Here is a 13,431-nt window from a genome sequence, read left to right as displayed (position 1 = left end):
TCTTGAAGACAGCATATATATATGGGTCTTGTTTTTATATCCATTCAGCCAGTCTAGGTCTTTTGGTGGGAGCGTTTAGTCCATTAGCATTTAAGGTAATTATTTCTATGTATGTTCTTATTGCCATTTTATTAACTGCTTTGGATTTGTTTTTGTTGCTCTTTTTTCTTTCCTCCTTCTCTTGTTCTCTCCTCTTCTGGTTTGATGACTAAATTTACTGTTGTATTTGAGTTGATTTTTCTTTCTTTGTGTATCAATTGTGGATTTGTGGTTTGCAGTTATTCTGAAGTTTTCATGTAAGAGTCTATATACATACAAGATTGTTTTAAGTTGTTGATCTCTTAATTGCAAGTTCATCTCTAGTGTCCTGCATTTGTACCCTCCTCTTCTCATGATTTCTGATTTTGGTGGCATAATTGTGCATGGATGATTTCATGTCTTTACTGTATATATACCTTTACTGATGAGCCTTGTCAATTGTGGTATTTTGTGTTTCTGGTTGCAGACTTTTCTTTTCTGCCTAGAGAAGTACCTTTAGTATTTGTTGTAAAGCTGGTTTAGTGTTGCTGAATTCTCTCAGTTTTTGCTTATCTGTGAAGCTTTTGATTTCTCCTTCAAATCTGAATGAGAGGCTTCCTGGGTAGAGTAATCTTGGTTGGAGGTTTTTTTTCCCTTCATCACATTAAGTATATCATGCCACTTCCTTCTGGCCTGCAGAGTTTCTGCCAACAACCTTATCGTGGTTCCTTTGTATGTTGTTTGTTCTTTTCCCTAGCTGCTTTTGAGATTTTCTCTTTGTCTTTAATTTTGGTCAGTTTGCTTAATATGTGTCTTGGGGTGTTCCTCCTTGGGTTTATTTTATATGGTACTTGTTGTGCTTCCTGGATTTGAGTGAGTGGTTCCTTTCCCATGTTAGGGAAGTTTTCAGCTATTATCTCTTGGAATATTTTCTGTCCCCTTCTCTCTCTCTTCTCCTTCTGGCACCCACAGAGTATGGATGTTGGTGCATTTAACATTGTCCCAGAGTTCTCTGACTCTCTTCATTTGTTTTCAATCTTTTTTCTCTTTTCTGTTCCGCATCTGTAATTTCTACTAATCTGTCCTCCACTTCGCTTATTCGTTCTTCTGCCTCCTGTATTCTGCTGTTGGCTGCTTCTAGTGAATTTTTTATTTCAGTTATTATATTTTGCATCTCTTCTTGTTTAAGTTTTATATCTTGTATCTCTTTGCTCAGTGTTTCCTGAAAGTTATCCATCTTTGCCTCCAGTTTATTTCCAATGTCTTGCATCATCTTCAGCATCAACAGTCTAAAGTCTATTTCCTGGAGGCTGAGAATCTCCTCCTCGCTTAGCTGATTTTCTGGGGTTTTTCCTTTCTCCCTCATCTGAGTTATAGTTCTCTATCTTTTCATTTTGATAGGTATTTGGTGTGGTGACCTTTTTACAGGTAATAGAGTTGTAGCCTCTCTTCCTTCTGGTGTCTGCCCCCCTTGTGGCTGAAGTCAGTATGGGGGCTTGCTGTAGGCTTCTTGATGGGAGGGACTGATGCCTGCCCACTGGTAGGTGGAGCTGAATTCTATCCCTCTAGTGGGTGGGGCTTAGTCTCTGAGTGAGATTAGAGGCAGCTGTGTGCCTGGGGCATCTTTAGGCAGCCTGTTTACTGAGGGGAGGGGCTGTTATCCCACCTGGATTGTTGTTTGGCCTGGGGCTTCTCAGTGCTGATGCTGACAGGTTGGGCCAGATTTTCCCAAAATGGCCACCTCCAGAGAAGGGCACACTGATGAATATTCCCAAGAGCTTTGCTTCCAATGTCCTTCCCTCACAACAAGCCACATTCACCTATGTTTTCCCAGGATGTCCTCAGAGAACTGCAGTCAGGTTTGACCCAGATTCCTATGGAGACTGCTTTGCCCTGGGACCCAGTGCATGTGAAAGTCTGTGTGCACCTTTTAAGAATGGGGTCTCCATTTTCCCTAGTACTTGGAGGTCCTGTGCACAAGCCCCCTGGCCTTCAATGCCAGATGCTCCAGAGGCTTTTTCTCCCAGTGCCAGATCCCTATGCATGGAGGTTTGATGTGGGGCTCAGAACTCTCACTCCTGTAGGTGAGTCTCTTTGATACAGTTACTTTCCAGTCTGTGGGGCTTTCCACCTGGGAGTTATGGGGTTCCTTATATCATGTAATTGTCCCTCCTACCTCTTGATGTGGACTCCTCTTGGTCTTCTGGAGTAGGATATTTTTTTGAAAGTTTCCAGTCCATTTGGTTGAAGATTGCTCAGCATTTGGTTGTGAATTTTATTGTTTTTAGGAGAGAAGTTGAGCTCTGGTCCTTCTATTCCACCATCTTAATCCCCTCATTTTTTTTTAATTTCTTTTATTTTCATTACTTTAGGAGGTGGACCTGAAAAGTTATTTCCTGTGGTTTATGTCAGAGACTGTTCTGCTTATATTTTCCTCTAAGAGTTTTATAGTACCTGGCCCTAAGTTTAGGTCTTTAATCCATTTTGAGTTTTTATTTGTATATGGTGTAGGAGAATATTCTAAATTCATTCTTTTAAATATAGCTTTCCAGTCTTCCCAGCACCAACTGGGGTTTGGGTTTTGTTTGTTTTTCTTTCTATGGTCGCTTTACATGTAATGTTAGGTTGCTAGAGATTTTCCTTATTTCCTAAGATAAGCTTGAATTGCTATAAACTTCCTTTTTAGATTTTCCTTTGCTCCATCATGTAGGTTTTTTGTTTGTTTCCATTTGTCTCTAGGTATTTTTTAATTTCCTCTTTGATTTCCTCAATGAGGTTGCTTACTAGCATATTGTTTAGTCTCCACGTGTTTGTGTTTTTTGCAGTTTTTTTTTTTTTTTTGGTAGTTGATTTCTAGTTTCATAGTATTGTGGTCAGAAAAGATGTTTGATATGATTACAATTTTCTTAAATTTACTGAGGCTTTATTTGTGGCCCAGCATGTCATCTTTTTAGAGGAATGTTTCATGTGCACTTGAGAAGAATGTGTATTCTGTTGCTTTTGCGTGGGATGTTCTAGAAATAGCAATTAATTCCACATGGTCTAATGTCTCATTTAAGATCTGTGTTTCCTTGCTGATTCTCTGTCTGGATGATCTGTCCACTGATGTAAGTGGGGTGTTAAACCCCCACTATTTTTGTGTTATTGTTGATTTCTCCTTTTATGGCTCTTAGCATTTGCTTTATGTATTGAGGTTCTCTTATGTTGGATGCATATATATTTACAGTTGTTTTATCTTCTTGGGCTGATCCTTTCATCATTTTGTAGTGTCCTTGTCTCTTGCAACAGTATTTAAAGTCTATTTTTGTCTGATATGACTATTGCTACTCTAACTTTCTTCTGATTTCCATTTCCATGGAATAGCTTTCTCCATCCCATCACATTCAGTGTGCATATGTTCCTAGATCTGAAGTGGGCCTCTTGTAGACAGCATATTATGAAGGTCTTAATTTTGTATCCATTCAGCCAGTCTATGTCATTTGGTTGAAGCATTTAATCCATTTATATGTAAGGTAATTATTGATATGTCTGTTCTTATTGCCATTATGTTAATTGTCTTAGATTTGTTTTTGTAGGTCTTTTCTCTCCCCTTCCTCTTTTGTTCTATTTCTTGTGGTGTGATGACTAATCTTTAGTGTTGTGTTTGGGTTGCTATTTCTTGTGTGTGTATCGATTGTAGATTTTTGGTTTGCAGTTACCATGAGGTTTGATATAGCAGTGTAAATATATACAAGATTGTTTTAAATTGCTGGTCTAATAATTTCAAATGCCTTTCCAATATCCTGCATTTGTACTCTCCTCTTTTCGTGATTGCTGGTTTTGATATAGTTCGCCTGTTGATGATTTCTTATGTTAAGTATATGTTTGCCTTTACCCTTTCTTGTTTCTAGTTGTGATCTTTTCTTTTCCATCTTGGGAAATTATTTCAGTTTATTTTTTACATCCACAACTGTGGCATATGGAAGTTTCCAGGCTAGAAGTTGAATCAGAGCTGCATCTGAGGCCTACATCACCCCCATGGCAACACACCAGATCCAAGCTGCATCTTCGACCTATGCTGCAGCTTACAGTAAAGCCAGATCCTTAAACCACTGAATGTGGCAAGGGATTGAACCTGCATCCTCACAACGTTGGATACTTCTACTATTTGTTTTAAGGTGTTTTGGTGGTGCTGAATTCTCTTGGCTTTTGCTTGTGTATAAAGCTGTTGGTTTCTCTGTAAAATCTGATCGAGAGCCTTGTTGGTTAGAGTATTCTTGGTTATAGGTTTTTCCCTTTCATCACTTTAAATATATCCCAACATTCCCTTCTGGCCTACAGAGTTTCTGCTTAAAAATCAGCTGATAACCTTATACAGATTCCTTGTATATTATTTGTTTATTTTTCCTAGTTGTTTTTAATATTTTCTCTTTGTCCTTAATTTTTGTCAATTTGATTGTGTCATGGTTGCATTCCTCCTAGGGTTATCCTGTGTTGGACTCTGTGCTTCCTTTACTTGAGTATTTCCTTTCCATTTGTTAGGGAAGCTTTTGGCTATTATCTCTTCAAATATTTTCTCAGACCCTTTCTCTCTTCTTCTGGGACCCCTTCATGTGAATGTTGGTGCATTTAATGTTATCCCAGAGGCCTCTTAGACTGTTCTGATTTCTTTTCATTCTTTTTTTTTTTAATTCTGTTCCACAGCAATGATTTCCACCAATCTGTATTCCAACTCACTTATTCATTCTTCTGCCTCATATATTCTGCTATTGACTCCTTCTAGTACATTTTTCATTCACCTTTTTTAAATCTTCTGGCTCTTTATGTCCTATTTCTTCTGACATCTTGGAGCATCTTTTCTATCATTACTCTGTATTCTTTTTCAGGTAGGTTTCCTATCTCCATTCAGTTGTTCTGTAGTTTTGTCTTATTCCTTCATTTGGAATATATTTCTCTTCAATCTTAATTTGTCTAGCTTTCTGTGCTTGTGGTTTCCTTTCTGAAGGCTGAAGAGTTGTAGTCCACCCTCCCCACCCTTCTGCCCCCTGTTGAGTGACATTGATCTAGGGGCTTCCTGGTTGATCTAGGAAGTCCACAGGCTTCCTTGTGGGAGAGACTATTGCCTGCCCATAGAGAGTGGAGCTGGGTCTTGGTCAGGGGGAAAGTTCATGTCAGGGGGTGCATTTAGAGGCAACTGTGTGCTCAAGATGATTTTAGGCAGCCTATCTTCTGATGGGTGGGGCTGTGTTCCCAGCCTGTTATTTGTCTGTCCTGAGGCTTCGAAGAACTGGAGCCTGCAGGCTGTTGAGTGGGGCCAGGTCTTATTTCCAAAATGGCCACCTCTGGGGGGACTCATGCTGATGATAATTCTCTGGGGCCCTCAATAACTGTTCCTGCCCCCATAGTGAGCTATAGCTGACCCTTGCTTCCCCAGGAGACCCTCCAAGACATGCAGTTAGGTCTGGCCCAGATTCCTACATAGCCAATACTTTGCCCTGGGACCCAGTGCATGTGAAAACTTGTGTGTACCTTCCCAGAGTGGAGCCTCTGTTTCCCCTAGTCCTTTGGCACTCCTGCTCTCAAGCTCAGCTGGCCTTCAATGCCAAAAGATCTGGGGGCTCCTCCAGTGCTAGACCCCCAGGCAGGGGAGTCTCACACAGGGCTCAGAACTCTTACTCCTATGAGAACCTCTACAATATAGTCATTTTCCGGTTTATGAAATTTGCTTATGTTGCACAAGCACACCTCCTACCATCTCCTTGTGGCTTCTTCTTTGTCTTTAGGTGTAGAATATCTTTTTTGTTAGTTTCTAGTCTTTTTTGTCAATAGTTGTTATGCAGTTGTGATTTTGGTGTTTTCGTGAAAAGAGGTGAGCTCCAGTCTTTCTACTCTACCATCTTACCTCCTCGAAAAATTCTCCACATTTGTTTCTGATAATTAAAAATCTTAACATAATCTTTTCATATTTAAAATAACACTTGAAAAGATTTTTTTCATAGGCACTTTCCATTTTATATTATCTGAAAAATGTTTACTACAGTTATAGTCTAGCCTTGAACAAACTTCTGTCAGAGTACTACTCATATTACAGAAGAGCTTGATACTAGATTTTTATAAATTAGAATGTTTTCTGCTACAGGTAACATAAACCTCAACACTAGCTTAAATAAAAATGAAATTTATTATCTCAGATAAAAGGTAGTGTAGAGATAGGGCAGGCCCCTGAGTTAGTAGATTCGGTGGCAGGCTGAGGAAAGTACATAGCCCAGAGGGAAGGCATATTTTCCAGAGCCCTCTTTAGATGTTTCTAGGAAGGATAATGCAAAGAAGAGAACAAAAGTCAAGGAAAAAATGTACTGAGAAGTTACCACCAGAAAGCGGAAATGGTGACTAATATAGGGTTATAACTCACCCCTAGAAGTTTTCAGGATTTCAGATTATAATGACATAGCTATGTCTTTCATTATTCCTTTTTTCAGGAAGGGAAGTACTTATTGCTGTTTATTGCAAAGATATATGTTCTATCTTTGTATATTATATGTATAGAGAGTATATATTTTATCTTTTTTAGTTCATAAGTCTCTAAAACAAGAGGAGTCTCATCTACACTTTATAGGGAAATTATCCTAATATCCTGAAATTTGACCTGGAACTGTGATTAGAAGGGGCTATGAATTTGTCTACCTTGGGTATGGAATGAGTATATTTTGCATGTATAAGGGAAGTAAGTGAATATTTGAGACCAAGAGGGTGGAATATGGTCAATTGTATTGTACTATTTTTCAAAATACTTGGTGCTTCTCTCCAAGGGAAGTTGATACATCCCTGCCCACTGACATGAGGCTTTGCCATATGATCTCATTTGGCCAATAAAATATGAGAAGTCACATATGCCATTTCCAAACTGAAGCTTTAAGCATCACTGCATGATTCTACTTTACCATGAGACTGGCAATGTTCCAGGTAGAGGCTGCTCCCTCAGCATTAGTCTTAGGATGAAGACATCATCAAACTAAGTTACAGCTGACCAATATGAAAAATGTTACAAGATCAGGAAATAATCTTTTGTTGTTTTAGCTTCTGAGATTTTTGAACTGTTTTGTTACAACAACACTAAAACTCAGCTCATTCATTATAAAATAACAACTATTTTACAATTATTTCTGAATTTTTGATCCTTTGAATACAACTAAGAAGGCCATAATATAAAAAGAAACACTTTGTTTTATTAGATAGACTCAATTCCAAAGCCTAAAAAAATTAGAAAAAGATTTAAGACAAAGCCTGGTACAAATCTTATCTGCCAATCTAAATATACATAAATTAGTATCATCTTTCCTATTTAAATATCTTTAAGGTTATAACATCTGAATAAATGATGCTATTATCCCAAGATTCAACTAGATAATTTATAGTTCTCAATATGCTCAAACATATAAAAGTTACATTATGATAAATAAGCCCTGTATACTGTGCTTATTTATATTTGCATAAGTGTATCAAAATTAAATAATTTTTATTGATAAAAATCCTAAATGTATCCATGGGGTTTCTTATAAAGAACTGGATTTTTAATGTCCTACATCGAATATTTTTTATACACCAAAAATCTTCTAAAATGAAGCCATTCAATTCTCAGTATGTTGTGACTGAGTTCAACTATTTGAAGCAAAAAGAAGACAGGTAACCTATAATATAACCTACATTATGTTAAATATGGCAACAAAAAGAAGAGGTTTGTGAGAGTAGTAACAGCATATTTATTCATATATTCTAAACTAAAATGAAAATTTAAATGTGCAAATTTCATATTTTATTATATTAACATTATCTATGACAATAACCAGATGTTTTTTGGTGTTTTTTTTTTGTTGTTGTTGTTTTTTGTTTTTTGTTTTTAGGGCCATACTCACGACATATGGAAGTTCGCAGGCTACGGGTCAAATCGGAGCTATAGCTGCCAGCCTATGCCACAGCCACAGCAATGCCAGATCCAAGCTGTGTCTCTGACCTACACCACAGCTCACAGCAACACCAGATCCTTAACCCACTGAGTGAGGACAGGGATCAAACCCACAACCTCATGGTTACTAGTTGGATTCACTTCCGCTGAGCCATGACAGGAACTCCTAGATGATCTTATAGGTCGAAAAGCTTTGCTTATAATTATATATTATAGTTTTAAAGAAAACCATCATTCTGACACTGGTTCTACTATTTATAAAGAGAATTTTTTTCTGGCAAACTAAGGAACAATTTCCTAAACGAGTAAACAGACAAAAACTAAGCTCCTATAATCCCTTTGCAGATTTATATTTTTCTATATAGTGTTTACATTTTAGCCTAAAGGAATTAGAAGGAATATTATTGTAAAAAGTACAAAGATCTAAAAAGGCTCAAGCAAGTCAACAAAGAGTTAAACAAATGAGGCAAATAAATGAGGAAAGAAAACTAAAAAGCTGAAACAGTTTGATAAGTATTAAGTAACTTAATTCTAATGCCACATCAGGAGAGTAGCAAGCAGATTCCCTAAATAATATGACATAGAGATTAAATTTTTCTTCTATAGAAATGAGCTTTATTTTCCATAGAACCATTTTATTATCTATTATAGCTATAAATAATTTTAATTTAGCTGAGTGTACTACACATGATTATCCACTTGAAAGACCATTTTTAGAACCTGTCAGGCCAACAGAGAAAGAACAGGATTAGGAAGATACCAAGGAGAACAATAGAGTACAGTTCTAATGCTTGTGCATTTCTGACCATGCACCCAGCAAATGCAACACAGCATCACTCACCTAAACTTCTTGGGATCTGAATTATAAAATATTTTAAAATAATCTTACTTTATAATTTTAGATATATGAAGTAAAGCTAATGGATGACAGCCAAAAAGAGATATGATTTTTTGAGTAAATACATTTCAGTACTCAGCATATTATACGTAAATGGTACATCTCATCCCCATGCTCAATATAAGACATACCAACTCCTCCTACAAAGCCTAACTTCTACCTCTCTTATGGCATTTTTCAGAAGAGCAGTGTAAGCAGCTTAGAATGGGTTACCTTTTACTGTATGACTTTTAGCAAGTTGTTTATCCTCTCTCCTCCCTACCCTGCTTATTTGTAAAATGAGGACTAAATTAAAACCTACTTCTGAGGGTGGTTGTGAGGATTACAAGGAAGAATATCCTTAAGGCACTTAGAATAGGGCATGAGATACATTAAGTTCAAGGTTAATTTGAGCTCTTTTAGTTATAGGGAAAGAGAGGATAAACTGCAATATTTATATTCCATACCTAACAAATTGCCTGGCACCTAGTAGCTCTCAAATATCTACTTTTGAATGACAAAAATAATTCTTCCTTGAGAAGTACTTCCAATGAGAGACTAAGAGGAGTAAGAGTAAGGAAAGGAGTTCAAGGTGGAGGCAACAAGTAATAGCTTTTAAAATTGAAGGACATTAAGTATGGGGACTGTTGGGAAAGGCACTGGGTGCTATGGTCAGTGCATTAAAGTAATTGTTTCCCCTTGGGGATTATATTAGGGGTTTTATTAGGAAAATGGGTCATAGTAATAAATATAAAGAGACCTTCAATCTCTGGTTACATATGGTTGATTAATTGAAATTTTATGTCAGGGAAGAGCAGCAAACTTATACAAACATATATTGTGTGGTAAATATTGTTTGTATACTTTAGTTATACCTGAAAACAATTTTTAAAATGATTTTGCAAAAATTTAGAGAAATTTTAGTCTTTTCAAGAAAGGCTGTCTTAACCAAATTATCAGTGAAGAAATCTTTATCTTGTATGCTTGCTTTGACCTTTTCTCTGTTTTTCAAGAGCTCTTCAACTGATTAAAGACTATGATTATATATATATATGTGAATATGTATGCATTATGCATATGGTATAAGTGCATGCATGGAAGTCTGTGAAGAGAAAAAATTCCCTTTCTTTTAACTGATCACAAACACTCAAAGATATTAGATGTCAGAAAACCATGCAAGATGAGTATCCCAGAATCTCTTCTATTGCCCTTCATCCTCTTCTATTGTCGTCTCTCTTTTTTTGTGGTTTTTCTACCCATCCTGAACTCCCTCCATTATCCCAGCTCCATTCTATAAGTCAAGCTTAAGTAGAATGAGTAGTGCATTCTGAACTCCACCCATGCCTTCATACTGTTGGTCGTGGCAGATTCTTACCCTATGTAAATAGAGGGGAGGTAGAAGTCCCTCCAACTGGATCTTCTATGAGACAAACAAACACTTCTCTTCCTATTACCAACTACAGACATTTTTCTAAATTTCAATTATTATACTAAACAACATATGACTAATATTGGATGAGAAAGGGTAAAAGAGAGAAGGAAATTCTATACTGCTGCACATATTTTTGTTAGTGAAATAAGAGCTAGGAAGAGGGCACTTAAGTAGAGTTGGAGCCCAGATGCTTTTGGTCAGTGGAGTTAGACAACTTCCCTCTACACATGTGTCAATTTGGGTGAGTATCAGATGTTTCGGGGTACTAAAGTGGAGTAAATTCCTTCAAACATAAGTCCATTTTCATCCTGTAATTTGCACTGGGGCCAAAAGCTCTCCAGTAGAAGAATATTTAAACTCTATCCACTACAGAGGTTGAGATAATACAGAGTAGAGAATTAAGGGCCTTAATGGAAGTCAAATTTTTAGAAGATTTGCCAGAAAAGAATTTGTTATAAGGGAAGGATATACTGTAAGAGTTAGACGTAATAGCACCTGAAATGACAGGGGATATTAGTTATGGGTATGGGAAATAGGCAAACTTGTCCTAAGCCAACCACCCTAGTGAAATAAGTGTATGAATATATGTGTGTGTGTGTTTCTAAAATTACAGGACTTTGGGACTCAATCAACTTCACCCCCAACACCTTTTCTTACCTCGTACTTAGACAGTATTTACTTATTTGTACTTACACTGCAGTGTAAATAGTTTTCAGAGAAAGATGGTGTAGTGACTCTACTGAAATTGTTTCACTTGGGGTCTTAGCTTCAAACCTAACGGCTTGACTAGCTTCAGCATTTGAATGAAAAAGCTTTATTGCTGGCACTGTATACTGAAGCTCAAGTAAGACTCCCCTACCTCCAATCCTGCCAATTGTGTGGAATGTGCTGTCGGTATTCCCTTTTCTTCCTAAGAATGCAAACACAGTTGTAGATTTACTGGGTTAATGCCCTCCAACCAAAGATCAGGAACCAGTAGCTAATGAAGTTAAGTTCACTGCTTATTACAACAAGGAAGAAAACACACCAATGGGGAACCATAGGCATCTTAGAGAGAGGGTGTTAGAGCTCATTAGAGGATTTGGGCTTATGTTAGCTGATTTGGGGGAGGGGTTAGAGAAGCATATCTTTGCTCTGGGTTGGATCCTGTCAGGGAACAGTGATAATTCAGTAATTGTGCATATTAATAAATCTTATCTATATGACAGAAGGAGTAGCTATAATTGGTAGAGAAAGAACAATTATTCATACTACCAAGATGGGGAAATGTTTGATCATTTGTGGTTTAGATAATGTTCATGTTTTTCTCTATATTTAGATATGATTATGGAATGGTCTTGTTTTGGTCTTGATCCATCATGGACACAGAGTAGCCTTTTCTGATGTTGGTATTCAGTGCAAAGGTTCATGCACAACAGCAACAACAGCAACCTTCCAAGGCCTTGCTGAAAGTGGCAGGCCATCTACTCAAAGTCTCTTTTTTATTGGTGACAACACTAGCTAAACTAGTTATATTCTAATTTCAACAACTTCAAACATGACAGATATTCATTGGCAATACTGGCAACCAGGTAGAATCCTTTATAAAAATTTAGGTCTGAGGAAAAATGCAGCCAACTAATCACTTTCAAAGTGATTCCTTGATACCTAGTATCTCCCTAAATATCTTAGAAAATACATGGGCATCCAATAACACTGGATTTCCTGTGCCTGGCAAATGGGGCTGTGGAGAATCTAAGAGTTATATGAAGGCTGGGACAATGAAATGTGTGGTGATGGCTCTGATATTTGAACTAAACATAACTACATCATTTAAATCAATGATATCATTTAAAGAATGGTAGAAAAACTTTATTTCATGTTAAATTCTTTATTATGATTAGAATTTTAAAATATTGATTTATCTGTTATTTCTAAAAAAAATTAGCATACATACAGTGACACTAAAGTGGACATCTACTTTTGGATGCCCAACATCCACCTTCCTCTTCCTTGTAAGAGGACACAGAGTTTCCTTTGGGAAACAATCTCTCCCCATTCCCGGTCAGGGTTTGGGTGGGACCCCATTCCCAGTCAATTAATATAGCTCATCTCTTTGGCTACAGTGATTGACTTAAAAACAGATACACTTCAGCCTTAAGCCAATTCGGATGCACATTTATCTGACCATATTGCTTGGTTCAGAGGTAAGCACATGACCTCAGATGATGCAAATAAAGGTGAACTTCAGGACTTTGGCTCCAAGTGCTCCAAGATTGAGAATGCTAGAGCCCCAAGGAGACCTAGCTTGGGGATTGGAGCCAACCTAGAGGAAGGACGGTAGAGAAAGGAATCTTGGCAATGCTATTTGAGCTCTGGGTGCAACTGGATATGCTCTGGTTTGCTAAGTTACATGAATTGATAAATAATCAACCTTTTATTGTTTGAGCCAGTTATAGTTTAGTATTCAATAACTTGAAACACAAAAAGTGATGATAAAACATACAGGTTAGTAACTTCTGATTTGGAAAATTCACTCAAAGCAAAATATCTATCATAAATATATAATAGCAATATAATAGAAAAATAATAATATGATCATCACATCAATTCAAACACCTTCAAGATCCAAAACTCTGTATGCTATAATGTGGTTTTGTTTGTTTTTTAACATTATGATCTAGCTCGCAAGTAATAACATCTTCATAAAAACCTACTGTTGCAGTTTCCTCTCCAAGGCTGACAAAGACTGAATGACTTTTAAAAGTATAAAATAAGCTATTTTATAAAACTAAAATAGACTATTTTTAAATTGTGAGTTTTTATGGGTTTTTTTGATAAAGTATGAAAAAGATAAGTTTCTGAGAGAATTTATGATTACAAATAAGCTCTATCATCTGTCCTTTGATTTTTAGATGAGTTTACTACAATATTTTGACCCTTCAAAAGTTCTTGCACTAAGCCTTTTATTTTTACCTTAAATTACAAATTCCCCTATAGTTCTACAGAACTGTGACAGGGGGAAAGTTTTTTAGAGATCAGCACATATACATTTCTATTGAAAATACTTGAACAAAAACATCCAATAGCAGTTTGGATAATAAGGTTTTAATATTCAGTCAACCCACATTAATTTAAGGCTCTGATACAAAAAATTTTATTTTGCTTTTATTCTTTTTTTGT

At 36.7% G+C, this 13,431-nt stretch overlaps 1 long non-coding RNA gene across 4 annotated transcripts in view; it reads right to left on the bottom strand.

Moving 5' to 3' along the window:
- Positions 1-13,431, bottom strand: part of LOC102158698 (uncharacterized) — a 192,496-nt gene that overhangs the window by 156,088 nt on the left and 22,977 nt on the right. The window lies entirely within an intron of this gene.

This window comes from Sus scrofa, chromosome 13 (genome assembly GCF_054392235.1).
Source record: "Sus scrofa isolate SSC_HxYL_T2T_F1_AM1 chromosome 13, Sscrofa_HxYL_maternal_Yorkshire_Landrace_v2.0, whole genome shotgun sequence".
Lineage (NCBI taxonomy): Eukaryota > Metazoa > Chordata > Mammalia > Artiodactyla > Suidae > Sus > Sus scrofa.
Note: the sequence above shows the minus strand (reverse complement) of the source record. Positions and strands in the feature narration are given on the sequence as shown.